The sequence below is a fragment of the Trichosurus vulpecula genome, chromosome 3 (genome assembly GCF_011100635.1).
Source record: "Trichosurus vulpecula isolate mTriVul1 chromosome 3, mTriVul1.pri, whole genome shotgun sequence".
Lineage (NCBI taxonomy): Eukaryota > Metazoa > Chordata > Mammalia > Diprotodontia > Phalangeridae > Trichosurus > Trichosurus vulpecula.
In genome coordinates this window covers 325,466,934-325,482,712 of record NC_050575.1, presented here as the reverse complement: position 1 = coordinate 325,482,712, position 15,779 = coordinate 325,466,934, and the positions used below count along the sequence as shown (strand labels likewise).

At 40.2% G+C, this 15,779-nt stretch overlaps 1 pseudogene; it reads left to right on the top strand.

The window, feature by feature from the left end:
* The first annotated feature begins 13,894 nt into the window (after positions 1 to 13,894).
* LOC118841266 lies at positions 13,895 to 14,172 on the top strand (annotated as a pseudogene).
* Positions 14,173 to 15,779: the final 1,607 nt, after the last annotated feature.

The following is a 15,779-nucleotide window of genomic DNA, read 5'->3' as shown; positions in this document are numbered from 1 at the left end:
CAAAGCAATATATATTAAGTACAACAAGAATGCTCAAGTAAAGTCTTACAGACATAAAAGAGAGAAAAACCACTTCCAGTTTGAGCAGTCAGGGAAAGCTTCATAGAAGAAGTAGTTGGGCCTTTAAGGATGGGTAGGTTTTGATAGGCAAAGTTGGAAGAGGAGGCCATTCCAGAGGAAGGGGATATTGGGAATGGAGGTGAAGGAGCAGGAAAGTGTGAAGCGTATTTGGGGAATAGTAAATATCCATTTTGGATGTAGCATAGTAACAGAAAAATAGACTCAAAGGGTAGTTTGGAATTAGATTGGGAGGGATCTTAAGTGCCAGATGGAGAAGTCTCTATTTACTTTCTATATGGCAATAAGAAGCCATTAAAGGTTTTTGAGAGTTGAAGGGATAATCAAAATAATACTTCAATTCAACAAGTAGGTACTGAGCATCTACTATGTGAGCGATAGTGCACTAAACCTTGGAAATACAAAGACAAAAGCTGAACAACCCCTATCCTCAAGGAGTGAGAAATTAACATGTATACAGCTAAGTATATTTGAAATATGTACAGATGAAATGAAAAAGAATTTTGGTGGAGTGGGTATAGTACTAACTTGGTGCATGGAGAGATCAGGAAAGATATCCTGTAGGAGATGACACCCAAGTAAGTGATTCTTTAAAAGAAGCTTGAGATTCTATAAGGCAGAGAGGTAAGAAACGAGAGAGAGCATTTCAGTCAAGGGGAACAGTCTATGCAAGAGGCAGGAAGTGAAATGCCATGTTGATGACTAATGTTTCTGAAGAATCAAGGAATCCTAAAACTATACGATGGCTCTGGTCCCTGAAAGTATATGCAAATACAATTCTGATCATGTGAAAGACACTTATTATCTCTGAGATTTTCCTCTATGTCATTTCTTGGATGGGAACTCTGTGTTAGCAGATGGAATTGTAAACTCCTTCAGATCAGTGATATAGTGATTATTAATATGTAGCACCTAGAGAAGTGTCATACATAAAACAGTGCTTAATAATCCTAATATATCTGGCTTCTGAGAGGCAGCATGGCATATTGAGCAAAGGGCTGGCCTAAGAGTTAGGGAATTCAGCTTCTCCCTCCAACATTCTAGCTATGTGATCATGAGCTCTCAGTGTTCCAGACAACTCCAGACTATAAATTACAGATGAGTTGTTGACCTGTATTGATGAAAGGAATTATTACCTTGGAAGTTCTTTGCATTGAGGAAATCATTGTTCTGGTCCATAGAGCTATTATTCACAATGACCTTCGCCATTGATATCTCAAATCTTTCTTCTTCTATAAACTGATGATACTTCTAGCTAGCACTTTTGTAGAAAGTTTTAAGGTTTGCAAAACATTTTACATATGTTGTCTCATTTGATTCTCACAATCCCATTTTACAGATAAGGAATCTGAGGCCAAGAGAAGTTAAATGATTTGCCCAAGATCACAAAGTTAATAAATGTCTGAGGCAGGATATGAACTCATCTCTTCCTGACTCCAACGACAATCAATACTCTATCCAGCATGCCAGCTGGCTGCCTTATTTAATTGTATCTGAAACTCTTTGAAGGAAATGTATTTTAGGAAACTAGGATATTTCATGAATGTGACTTTGGATGGAGCATTGTTGTTATTGTGTTGTTTTTGTTGTTTTTTTCTCATGTAAAGAGCTCCTAAATATTCACCCAACATGACTATCCAGTGTTCTCCCCTTCCTTAACATACTTCTTGTCACATAGCCTCAAGAATCATGGGGATCATAAAGCATGTGGTTTCAACATAATAAAAAGGAAAAAAATGTCCTGTCCACCACATCACTTCTAAGGGGATTTTCACCTCAAAAATTCTTGCAATCTGAAAACACTTATTTTATTAAATCCAGATTGTAAAATGGAAAGCTCAAGCCAGCAGTCACCTCTAAGTGAAATGAATTGCTTGTTATTCATGCAAAGAATTTACAGGAAACCATTTTTAAAGGTTAAAATAGAGCTGAAGTCATTATTGGCATTGAGAATCAGTATGTCATTGATCTGAGAACAATAATTTATTAATTTATTCAAGAATCTACTCCATGTATGCAAAAGTGAATTGCCTGCTGGTGCTTCTCTACCATAACCATACAGATTTGGCTTAACATTGGACATCACAACTCTTCCCTCCATATATAAGTGATACCTCCAAAAGAACATTGCTTTGAGAGGAAAAGAATACATAGGCACACATTCAAAAATAATGGCACAAAATTACAATATAAAAATTTCCAGGAATGGCTAAAAATCCCCTTTCATTCAAATGAATGTTTTATTCATCTTTATTGCCACTATTTTCTTAATTTTAGTGACTTTTTAATTGTTTCCCTCTTAAAGTGTGATTGTGCTAATGGCAATTCTACAACCTCTGATTCCCATGATCCACTGCTGCTGATATTAGCTCACTTAGAGCAAGAGAAGGGCTCAGAGATCGTGTTATCAGACAAAAATCCAATAACCGAGCATATTTTTTCACAGTAGCTCTATAATTAGGTACAAAGATATAGATTCCTGGGCAATGGGCAACCTGAGCACCACCGTATATGTGTCGGGGACATACACAGCACATCTCTCTAAATCCCGTTCCCATAGGAAGGGTAATCTGCAGGACTCATGAGTAAAGATGAGGACTTCACCCAGTCTCCTACTATGTGGACCATGTTGCCCAGCCACGCCCAAACCCTACATCTGGCTCCTCTCATCATTTTGTCTTCCCATGCCCCATTTCTGCAAACCAACAAAGAAGTAACAGTCAGCTTTGCCCAAAGCTACACCAACATCCACTTAGCTTAGATGCTTTTCTCTGGGCTAGAGTGGCAATGCAAATGACCTAGTCTTGTCCCAATGGGCAGCATTCAGGGAGGCAGTAGAATTCTACTTACACTCTTTCTTGTCTTTACACCTCCACAGTATTTCTCCTCACTATGCAGACAGCTACACTCAGATTTTGTGCAAGCCAGATGAAGAGGTAAAAGGCGTGGCCTAAATTCATATCCACATATTATTTTAACATACTTCCAAACTAGTCTTATCCCAGATGTTTCATGAGTGGCAAAGAATTAGTTGTCCTCTCCCCTCTGTGCTCAGCAAAATATATTTCAGGCATAGCATGGAAATATGCCATTTTGTTAGGCTGTTTCTACCTATTTTCTCCAGGTATTCTTCCCACTATCCCAGGCTGCTAATATAGGAAAGAGCCTATGCTTAACTGGTCACATGGTCTAGGTGACAGATGAAAAAATTATTCCAAGTATGCTGCAATTTCAGGGAGAAGCTTGGAGGTCATTAAAGGAATTTTACAGTTTTACAAAGGCAATCCAGCCTGTTTTCTTCCTCCTATTAAATTCTGAATCAAGCTCATTACTCAATTTAAAGGTATGTCCAAGATATACATTCCTATCAATAAACTCTAGGTTGTCCATCTAACTTCATGTCATAATCTGAACAAAGGCTTGCTTCAAATATTTGGTGGGGTTTTTTCTTGTGTGGATAGTCCAAATTCTTTAGTGTGATTATGGATCTAGGAAAATCTGCAGAATTTCAAAGCTTTATATAATCGGCATCATTTTGAAATAGGAGGATATGGAGGACCTGACCATATACGGGGAAATTCTCTTTAACTTAAACTCTGAGCTGGTTCTCTTTTATGATAAAAACCTTTGGCAGGCATATATCTTTCTATTTTGTGCTTTACCTTTGATGCTATGGGATGCTTGGGGTCAGTAATAGTGTTTTGCAGTTTCCCGAAAGCAAGCCAAGTCCTTCTGTACCTCTTCCTATTCAACAATGGGCCCAGCTCATTGTCCATATGTATGTCTGTCTCAGATACACTTACTATTGGACAAGCTCTATAGGGTATCCATTCAGATGCATGTTGGAATCTGGGCGATAAACATTCTTCATCCATTTAGTCTTTCCTGTGTGAATAGGCAAAAGTTCTTTGAGTGATTACAGATCTTTTGCAAGAGGCAGCACCATGTCCTGAGGCTTAATGCAATCAATCAACATAATATCATCTGTAAAGAGAAGCATCTGGAGGATTTCACTATCTTCTAGGAATCCCACTTTAACCTAGACTCTATACTGAATCTCCTCCATCACAGTGATGAATACTTTTGGCAAGCATACATCTCCCTACTTTCCTTTTTTCTTTTTTTTTTCTTTTTTTGGAGGGAGGAAGGCAGGGCAATTGGGTTTAAGTGACTTGCCCAAGGTCACACAGCTAGTAAGTGTGTCAAGTGTCTGAGGCTGGATTTGAACTCAAGTCCTCCTGACTCCAGGGCCAGTGCTCCACTCACCACGTCACCTAGCTGCCCTGATCACCCTACTTTATACCACAGCTGATGCTTATTATCAGAGGGTCATTGAACAGAGCTATTTCTGTTACGTCTTTCAAGGAATCTCAAACAATCTCAATATACGGATGGGAAACACTTTATTGTAAAAGAATCTATAAGGCACCCTTTTGTTCTGCCAAGTTAAATGCTTCTTCATAATCAACAAGCAATAAACACAATGGGGTTTTATATTCTCTGCATCCTTCAGTCAATTGTGAGATGGTAAAGATATTATTCAACAATGTTATCCAACATTGTTGAATAGTGTTTGTGAAAGCCTTGTTTGTTCCATACAAATATCCTCAACTGGGATGCTCTCAATTCATGTATAGATGACTCCTCACAAAGATTTTGTATATATAGGAAAGTAGGCATATGTGTTGATGGTTTTCATGTTTTCTTAGTCACCTTTTTTTTTTTAAATCAGTAAGGTCCAGGATTTTGTCCCAGAGCTCAGAAAACCTCAGAAAGACCTCAGGATAATCACTTACTTAATGGGAAATGGACCAGCTAGTTTGATATATTCTGCTAAGCATCTCAAAAAGATGTCATATTTGTCCAGTCTATATGTTTATAGATGCTGCTGCTAACTGGGCTACTCCATGCAGAGGGGACTGATGCGTAGCATAGAGCAGAGGTGTCAAACCTTATTCAGACCTTACTGACAGTTTAGTGGCCCCCATTTATTTCTGCTTTGAGTTTGACATAACTGTTATACAGTCCTCTCCACTACTGGCACACAAAAGCCCTTTGTTTAGCGATTGTGGCTGCTACTTACAAGTCCTGTCATTTACATTCCTCACCCCCTGCCTCTTTTCCTCCAAGTCTCCTGCAAGATTTTTATTATTTTGCTTGAGTTAAACCACATGCTTTCTGATCACCACAAAGCAATGTGCTTTCTAATGCTCGCAGCAGGACTACAAACTTCTTTAGGCCACCTGGGGATGATTCACTCATTTGGGTGTTTCTCTGTACCACAGCTGATCAGGTGTTCTGTCGGTGTGTGCTCTCAGATGTCTAGTCCAGAGAAGCCGAGTATGCACAGAGAACTGCTTTAATGCCAGAGGATTAACTGGATTCTAGGATCATATTATTGGAGACTCGGTTTTGCCATATAATGAGTCAAAGTATATTTAGTACATTATTGGGCAGGGCACTAAATGATACCCTGTTGTCTGAAAAGGTCATTGGAATGTGGATAAAGAGCTAGAAAGGGCCCTCAAAGTTCTTCATTTTACAAATTAAGAAACTGAGGGAATTTACTTAATTTACAAATTAAGAAACCGACAGGGAAGGTCACACAAGTAGCAAGTGGAGAACCAGGATTTCACTCCCTTTTCTCTGACTCCAAATCCAGTACTCTTTCCACTACATCACATCACAGGTGAAATAAAAAGCACAAAGAAACTCTGTGCTTGTCATCTTGATAGGCTCAGGCTCACCCACTGGTCCGGAGAGTGGGCACAGGCTAAAGGAAAGGACTATATGGTCTAACGCTACTCCATGAGGGATGCTAGGCTGTGTATTCTTTACAAACACTGCTCAATCCATGCCCTCAATTAGAGGAAAAAGGCATGCATCTGTGTCATAGGACTGTAAGTATATAGAACTGACTCTGGGCCTGTTTATCCGAATGCCTGTGTGTGTTTCTGGGCATGTGTTTGTTAGGAGTCTCTCTGAATCTGACACGTGTTTTTCAGAGTGCCAATATATGAGTGTATGTGTGTGTGTGTGTAAATCTCTGGGTTTATGTGCCTATATATCTGCCTGTATATTTTTGTATGTGTCTACGTGAGTTGTATATCTCCATGTCTGACAGTGGTCCTGCATATGCATTTCTCAGTGTGTCTAAGTATATGTAGTGATATAACAGTGTGTATGTCTGTTTATCTGAATGTGTCTGGAAAAATTTATGTCTCTGAGTCTGTTTATGTTTCAGTGTATTCTGTGGGTACATGTAACAATGTTAATATCTCAGACACTTACTAGATGTGTGACCCTGGACAAGTAACTTAACCCTGTTTGCCTCAGTTTCCTCATCTGTAAAATAAGCTGGAGAAGGAAATAGCAAACCACTCCAGTATATTCACCAGAAAAATCCCAAAATGGGGTCATAGAGAGTCAGACATGATTGAATAATATGTTTATAAGTGTCTATGTGTGTATTAGAGGACTAGAGGGAAATCTGTTCTCTTTTTTAGATTCTATAAGAATACTTCCATAAATCAAAGAAATCGTGTGTGTGTGTCTGTCTGTCTGTCCGTCTGTCTGTCTGTCTGTGTGTCTGTGCGTCTGTGCTCCTATGTCCAGTTCAGCTGTGTGTAGAAAAACTCCTACTTGGAGCCCTGACTCCACCCAAGGCCTGGATTTTGACTTGGCAGTATGGCATAGCATAGAAAAATTCATATTTATGTTAGGATAGAGAGGGGACATTAGCCTAACACTTACAATGTTGCTTCTTCACATGCAGTTCCACTCTCACCCTGACCCCTTTCCCCTTTCTCCCTCTACTCAACAGGCCCTACTGCCAAGGAATGATGTAGTCATGCTATCCCTTGTATAAGAAGGTAACACTATTGATTAGGAAGGAAATGACAGCCATAGACATTCAAAATGAACTTTGGTGATCACCAGGAGCTAGACTGGTTTCACCAAGAATAACTCTCACTCAATCTTATTTCCTTTCAGAAATTACTAGACTAGATTACTTTGTCAAGAATACGAAGAGATAAGGGAGATGTTTTAGATACACTCTTCCCAGATTTTAGTAAAACACTTGACAAAGTCTCTCTTGATAATCTTGTGGATAAGACAAAAGTAGTCAGGCTAGACAATGATTCCCATAGTTAAATAGATTTGGAATTCCTTGGATGGCTAGACCCAAAGATTAGTCATTAACAGTTCAAAGTCCACTTATAAGGAAATCTGGGATAGGATATCCAATATCCTAACCCTTCCCACCATGGAGATTAGGCTCATTTTTTCCTTAAAAGGTAATGAGACATTCTTCCAGACCTAGTTGGCACAGGGAATTAGGGACTCAGACTGCTGGTGTCCCTTCTTTGAGTATAAAGCAGCCACTTGGGGCCTTTCAGAGACTTGGCTGCTGGGTAATGCGGGCAAGGGAGTTTTGCTCATCTGAATCAATTCAAGGTGTACTCTATGCCTATCCTTGCTAAATATTCTTCTCCTAGTATGGCTAAACAAATCTCCTTTTGTTAATTGTTGAATGACTTAAGAGTATCTCATTTTGTTCCAATACTGAACCTAAACTACCAGGGCAGTGGACTGAGTCAGGCCTAGCCCAGAACAAGGCTCTGGTGGAGTGACCGAGGGATGTGCTTGACCCTGTGCTATTTGACGTTTTATCAATGTCTTGAACAAAGGCATAGGCGACATGCTCATCAAATTTGCAGATGGCTCAAAGCTCACAAGAATAACAAATTGGGTGACAGAATCAGTACTGGAAATGATCTCAGCAAGTTAAGAACACTGGGCTTACTCTAATAAGATGAAATGGAATAAGGATAAATACAAAGTCTTATACTTTAGTTCAAAAAGACAACTTTACAGCTACAAGATAAGGGAGTCTTGGCTAGACAGCAGTTCATCTGAAAAATATCTGGGGCTTTCAGTGAATTCAATATGATTCAACAGAGATATTTTAATAGTTGACGTTTTGCATGCAGCATTTTAAAGTTTATAAAGTACTTTACATACATTATTTTGTTTGATCTTCACAAAAAACTTATGAAGTAGGTACCACAGGTATTGTTATCATCTCCATTTTACAGATGGGAAAACTGAGGCTCAGAGAGGACAAATGGTTTGACTAGAGTCACATAGCTATTGTGTTGGAGGTCTACAGTCCAATGGACTTTCTTTCTACTCCATTATGTTACAGCCAAGAAGGTAACCAATGGAGTGAAAGGCCTCCAGACCATACTTTAAGAGGTTGCTGAAGGAACAGGGAATGTTTAGAATGGAAAAGGAAGGACTTAGGGGCACAGCAGCCTTCAGATGTCCTGTGGAAATGGGGTGAGACTTCTCTGGCTTGACTTCAGAGAGCAGAAGGAGCACCAGTGGGGGAAGATACAAAGAGACAGATTTAGGATCATTGTCAGGAAAAACATCCCAACAATCACAGCTAAACAAAAAGAGAAACAGGCTGCCTCAGGAAGGAGTAGGTTCTCCAAGCAAAGACTTGTATTGTATTGTTTGGGGCTGGGTTGGACTAGATAGCCCTTGAGGTCCCTTCCAGCTCAGAGATTCTGGAATTCTATAAGAGAACATGATGGGAATTAGAAATTATATTCATAGGTACCAAAGAATAACTGTAGTATTTGCCCTATAGTAGAGATGTGACTAGGATTCCCAGCACCTGGGGAAAATGAAAGACAATCTCCAGAGAATTCAGGGCTGGTGGGCTGGGATGGGGAGGGGGAAGAGAAGGAGGTGTTTCTGGAGTTTTATCTTGGGTACAACTATAGGGGAAGAGGGGCTAGAGAGAGAGATTCTCAGTGCTAGGGAGGCTGTCATGGTGCGGCTGACCACATCCCTGAGGGCCACCCCTACCACTGTGGATGAGTACCTGGAGTACAGAATTGTTGATGAGGTTGATGCAGGAAATCTTCACTCCTGAAGAATACAAAAATAAAATTTTATCAATGAGATTATGAAACATTATTTGTGAGCTGGCAGTTCAAATTGGTTCCTTAAGCCTGAAGAAAGGAAGTGTGTTATTTTACGGTTTATTGGGGGGGTTGCAGGGGACAGGTAGAGAGATGTAATTTCTTATTTGTCCACCAGGCAGAGCTCTACCTAAGTCATCAGCCAAGTGGTCTCATATATGTCTTTGGGATAGGAGGTAAATGAGGTACCATGCACTACCCACATGGCTCCATATGGCAGCATTAAGTAACTATACGGCCTAGGCAATATGAAATATTGCACCCCCAAAGATTAAAAATAGGAACTATATGGCCCCAGCCACCCATCTAGAATCTCCTGTCACTGTAGGATGACATTCACAGGACACAGGTATTCAACATGTAGCCACATGGGTTATTGAAGATAGCAAAGATGAAAGGAAAAATGTTAAATACTCCTACTTGGAGCCCTGACTCCACCCAATTACCTTCCCCATTCTTCAGGTACAGATGAGAGATTTTTGGACCACATTTCTGGATGACAGATTATGAAGAAGAAATAAGGAAGGAGTTTGTCTGGGCCCAGCTCTGAGCCCAGGAGGATAAACAAGGGAAAGGCAGGGTGAACAAAGAAGAGAGATCAGTCAGTCACCTCACCTCTGGTTCACTAATCCATCCAGAGTCAGAGTATCTGGCGGTCTCTGGCACTTAGGACCTCCTGTGAGTCAGTTCCCGCATTGTTGCCTGGCTGTGAGTCACCTCTACATTTCTGATCACAGAATCAGGCCATGGCAGCCTGTCCCCAGTCCCAGAGTCTAAGCTTAACTCCAGTGGCTCCTTGCTCCCCATTTTTCATCACATAATAATTCAGGAGTCTACTGCTTTGGGCACAAATTTAACCCTTATATGGCTCTGTTGCCTGCACCCAACATGGTGAACAGGGAGGTTTTTCTCAAAGGCAAAGGAATTTGGCAACCCTCAGTCCTGTATGCCGATTTACCCACTTCCATCACTTCCCAGTGTCAAACTCATATGCTTCTCTGTAGGTATGTATTATGAGGGCAGCATTTATAATTTCAAAAAGAATCATATATATATATATATATATATATATATATGTCTGAAAGGTTCGGAACCACAGGATATAAGGAATTCTCTAGATAAGAGGCAGAAGAATCAAAGCATGTATTTAAACTCCAAAGTAACAGACCCATGAACCAGCATCCCCGTTTTGATATTTTGATCAAAAGCTTCCAGGCCCAAAAAGTCCGCCTCACAAGAGTAACCAGGAGGCCACAGAAAAGCATGATGGTATAAAGCAAAATCATATACATGCTTCCCCTCTATGGTAAAAAGATTACCCACTGGCCTCAAGTCCTTGCTCATCACTCCTTGATCCACACGCAGGTCAGCTCTGCTACTGGCAGCTCCTGCTTCAGTTTTGGCTGTAGCTGTAGCTATCTCTGGCTCCAACAGAAGCTGTTTTTAACCATCCGGCTAGCAGCTTCTGCAGGGGTGTAAGGTACGCCGGGGAAAGCACAGGTTCTTTCAATCTGCTTAACCAAGGGAAGCAAGGTGAAGGGACCGACAAGCTTACTCCAATCCAACATACAGATAGCATTCGGTTAGTTCAGGGGAAAAAGCCAAACTATTCAAGGGCATTTGTTTACTAAGTGCTAAGGAGCCCATTTTTGGTTACCAACACAAGGCATTTCCAGGGACTACTTTGCTCTCCACAGAGATGAAATGCCTCTGCAGAAATATCCATTTATCTTCTCAGCACCAAGCACAGAGTCTTGCATATAGTAGACACCTAAAAATGTTTGTTCACTAAATTGAACTGAGTCACAATGTGTCCCTGACCCCTTGGTGATCTTTTGTTAATGAGAATCTAGGGACAAAATGAAAACCAAAGACGTTAAACCACAGACCTGTTGTATTGAGAGTAAAACAGGGAATTTAGTTCTATCTCAGCGAAGCAGGGATCTGGTGGGAGAGGGGCTTTGAGCAGGGCCTTACATGATGGGTAGAGTTTCAAATGATAGAAATGTATAGGAGAGGCTCTTCCAAGCAGAGGGAATAGACTTTATTCAGAAATAATAGGGAACCAGTAAAGATTTGCTTTCTGGCTTTATTTCATTCTATTTGAAAGCTCTAATTGTTAGAGAGTAAACGGTGATAGTTAACTAATTGTACAGATTGTCCTTGTACTTATGGTAGGTTACAGTCATGGAAAAGGTGCTATACACTGAAATTATGTAAGTTGAATCTAATTTTCCCAAATATAGACTGATATGATAGAAGGTTTGGGTTTCTTACCAGATTGAGTTTAAGTACCACATTTTTAAAATAGAAATGGCCACAAACTCCACACTAAGAATCACCTATAAATTATGGAGCTGTGTAATACAAAGTTTTGTAAAGTACACATAAATTGATTTTAAAGAAGACAAATTGAGCAAACTAAACAGCAAAAATTATGAAAATAATAAACATTTATATATTGCTTATTATGTACCAATCACTGTGCTAAATGTTTTACAATTATTATCTCATTTCATCCTCACAACAACCCTGGGAGTGAGGGGTTATTAGGATCCCATTTTACAGATGAGGAAACTGAGGCAAATAGAGATTGAGTGACTTGCCCAGGGTCACACATCTAGTAAGTCTGAGACTGGATTTAATGTCAGATCTTCCTGATTCCAGGTGCTCTATCAACTGGACCGCTCAGCTGCCTACTAACTAACAGAGCTTTCAGGGACCTCAGAGATCACTGAATCCACCCTTATTTCACAAATGAGGACAGAGTTAGAGAAAAGTGAGCTGACTTACCAGGGGTCATGCTATGAATTAGTGGCAGAAACAAAACTAGACTCTAGGTCTCGCATCTTGCACTCCAAGATTCTTTATATGATTAACATTGTTATAGTATCATAGTGGATTGTACACATAATCTCTTACTTTTACCACAACTAATCAGAAGATGAAAGAAGAGTTTTCTCAGGTTCATGTGAACTAATATTTATATAGCACTTAACTATGTGCCAGGCACTGTGCTAAGCTCTCTATAATAATTATCTCATTTAAAGAGGGAGCTCAAAGTAAGTCCCCTCAATTTCTTTTTAATGTAGTATAAAGGAAGGTCTCTAGCTGAAAGCGTATAAGGAGGGGTTCTATGAAAGGTTTGGGGAAAGAAAAAAGGTTGTAACATCATTCAGTCATTTCAGTCATGTCCGACTCTTTGTGACCTCATTTGGGGTTTTCTCAGCAAAGATAATGCAGTGGTTTGCCATTTCCTTCTCCAATTCATTTTACAGATGAGGAAACTGAGGCAAATATGGTCAAGTGACTTGTCTAGGGTCACAGAACTAATAAGTGTCTCAGGGCATATTTTAACTCTTCCTGAAGCCAGGCCTCTATTCACTGGGCCACCTAGCTGTCCAAATAAAAGGATAATGAATTAATTAGAAAGGAATAAAGTTATTGCCTTGCTGTGTAAGAGCCCAGTTGAGATTAAATAGTGAAACTTTGTAGCGGACTCCACTCTGGCTCTATCCAACAGCGCATGAACAGGAACAAAGGAGGTCGATGGTGAGAATAATCAAGGTTTGGCAAAGTGTGATTAGTGATAGGATAAAGGAGGTAGAGGTTTAAAGACAGAGAATAGTGTAGAGCTGAACTATGTCATCAAGGGGTCAAGATTGGGAAGGGAGGAGAGTTTAGCCAGAGAAGTGGTCATGATCAGGGAAAGTCCTGAAGGGTGGAGGGATGAAAGGTCATGATTAAGACAGGGAACAGGTTTAGGGGAAGTAAAGCAAAAGGGAGAGATGGGATTATAGAAGGTTATGAAGAGACAGAGATTTTGATTATGAAATCTCCCACAAATGTGAAAGTCACCCCATAAAACTCTGGTACTTCTCCCTTTCTGCCCCAGCTTCAATGTGAGGTATTTGGGCTAATTTTGCAAATGCAATTGGACCTCTGCTGCTTGTCCTTCATTTTGAAGAGGACCAATGACATCACAGGGTGGTATCTTGAGTATGAATTAGATTTAAGTGAGGCAGAGTTGCATAAGGTCATCAGCCTCACTCTCTCTTCCAGAGTCATCAGAGTCCAGTTGGCAAGACAAAAGTCAAGACAACTAGTGACGGCCCAGAATGCAGTTAATGACCTTGGTGTCCTCTATGTCTGACCAAGCTCTAAGCACTTCACAGAGCCTAATTCAGCTGCTTTCAGGGCCATTGGAACAAATTGTTCTCATCCTCCAATTCCACTGGGGGAATTCTTTGCATGCTTGGGGAAGACATCCCCCTAACTTACCAATTGGTTTGAGGCCTATCAGTTACCCTCAATCTGGTTTAGCCCATCTGCTGAAACGGTTTTACCAGGGTGTAGCTGCTCCAAATGGTACAGCTTCTTGGAGCCACAGGTGAGAACTGGGTGAAAAGTAGACATCGAAAGTGGATGAGCAGCCATGAAAAGGGCTTGCAGAGCCCTCACACCAGAGATGCTAGCCCTCTCTGAACACCCCATATATCTCATTGGACCTCTATCCAGTAAATATGCTACCAAGAAATCAAGCAAGAATCTAATAGCAAAACATTTAATCAGAAAGAATAATGAAGTAAATAATAGAGAAAATCAAGCAATAAAATCATTCTCAACCCCAACCCCAATACCCAAAGGGGTATAATCTCCTATAAATGTTTGAACATATATTCTAGATGACATGAGAGGTGATAGGAGCAAAGGCATAAGCGGGGTTGGACTTGGCAAAAAAGAGAATGCATCAAAGGAAAAGAAAGTGGCTAGAAATGTAAAGAGATTGCTCTCCGAGCTCCAGCCCCACAACTGGCAACATGGCTAAATGTACCAGGAAGGTCAGAATTGTTGGTAAATATGGAACCCATTATGGTGCATCCCTCAGGAGAATGGTGAAGAAAATTGAAATTAGCCAGCATGCCAAGTATACCTGCTTCTTCTGTGGCAAGATCAAAACGAAGAGACTGGCTGTGGGTATCTGGCATTGTGGATCCTGTATGAAAACAGTAGCTGGTGGTGAATGGACCTACAATCCACCTCTGCAGTCACAGTCAAATCTGCCATCAAAAGACTGAAGGAATTGAAAGACCAGTAAAATCTTCTTATCAAGTATCACAAGAGATGGGTTAATTTATGGAATAAAAATTACAAAAGAAATGTAGAGAAATTTTAATTAATGAAAATAGAAGAGGTAAGGGTGCTGATGGCAGATGCCTTATTCTCAGTAAAGTAGGAGTCAAAGTCATCCACAGAAAGATAGGTTGAGGTGGCACATGGTACTTGAGGAAAGGCAGAAGGTTTAATAGATTCATTATAGGGACCAGGGTAGAGAATCAATCAGGAAAGAATGAAAGTATTGTCATACTTCAGTGAGGGCCACTTGGCACAAGATAATATAACATCGTAATGGACACAGTCAGCATTGTTATATGGCCTCATCCAGAAGCATTTGGGAGTAAGAACAATATGGGAGTAGGAGGAGAGAAAGCAAACCACACAATCTCGGGATTGTTGAATCAGAAGCGATCTCAGTGATTGTGGTTGTGGGAGACAGTAATTCACAGCAAATCCTAAACTCATGGAGCCTATAAGGGCCATTAATGAGTGGGTTAAGTACTTGAGGACAGGACAAAGCAGCTTATGTAATGTAATGTAGTGTAATGATGCTGTGTAATGTTCCAGGGTTGGTCGAAGGCTTCCACCAATGCTTCTTTCTTCAAACCATAGTTTTGAGTTGATATTTCTTTTGTTTTGTTTTATTTTACTGGGTGATGGGGAGTGTTGGTAGTATTATTTGGTTCCACAGCAGTTGGTTAACCGCAGTGCGGTTAAATAGCAAAAGCATTTATTAAGTGCTTACTATGTGCCAGGCACTTTGTTAAGCAATGAGGATACAAATAGGGAAGGGAAAGAAATGGATGAAATATTTATTAAGCACCTGCTGTTAAGCACTACTATTAAGCACACCGGTCACACAACTGGTGGGGAGGTAGAGCAGTCTGGACAATACTTTGAGCTGGGAGTAAAATGAGCAATATGGCTAGAATTCCTCAAGACATGGCTAGCATGCCTCCATCATAAAAGTATACTTTCTTAAATAGGGAGGCCATATAAGAATATGCGATCATCTTACTCATGGCTACATCTCTCCCATATACCACTCTTGCCTTTACATATTTGGTGCACATCTCCCTGGCTTTGGAATCCCTGCTTCAAACGCTATTTCCCGCTACCCCTCTATACTCTCTAGATTTGGTACTTTTTTTGGATTTGTTTTATTCCTTTGGATGTTGACTTGAGCCACACCCTCCTTTCCTCAGGTGAATCATTTGCATTTCTGTTGATTGCTCTAATTATTGGCGCTCCTCTTCCCCATCCTTTCTAGTATGTCCCCACATCCATTCTCAGACAGAAAGCGAATTTATCCAAAAAAAAATTCACTAACATGTTCAGGTCTGTTCAAGTTCATTCTTTAGGCTGTAAGACTTGTGATCTGTTCTGTACAGTTGTCTATTGGATAAGACTTTGGTACATATTTCTTAACTTTCTTTTTATACTACATATACTTTTATAGGTACTTTTCTCCGCACTAAACCTAAACTCCTTGTGAATAGGGACATTTTTTGTATTTGTATCCCTAGGGCCAAACAGGGCCTGTTATATAGTAGGCGCTTAATAAACACTTGTTGATTGATTGATCAT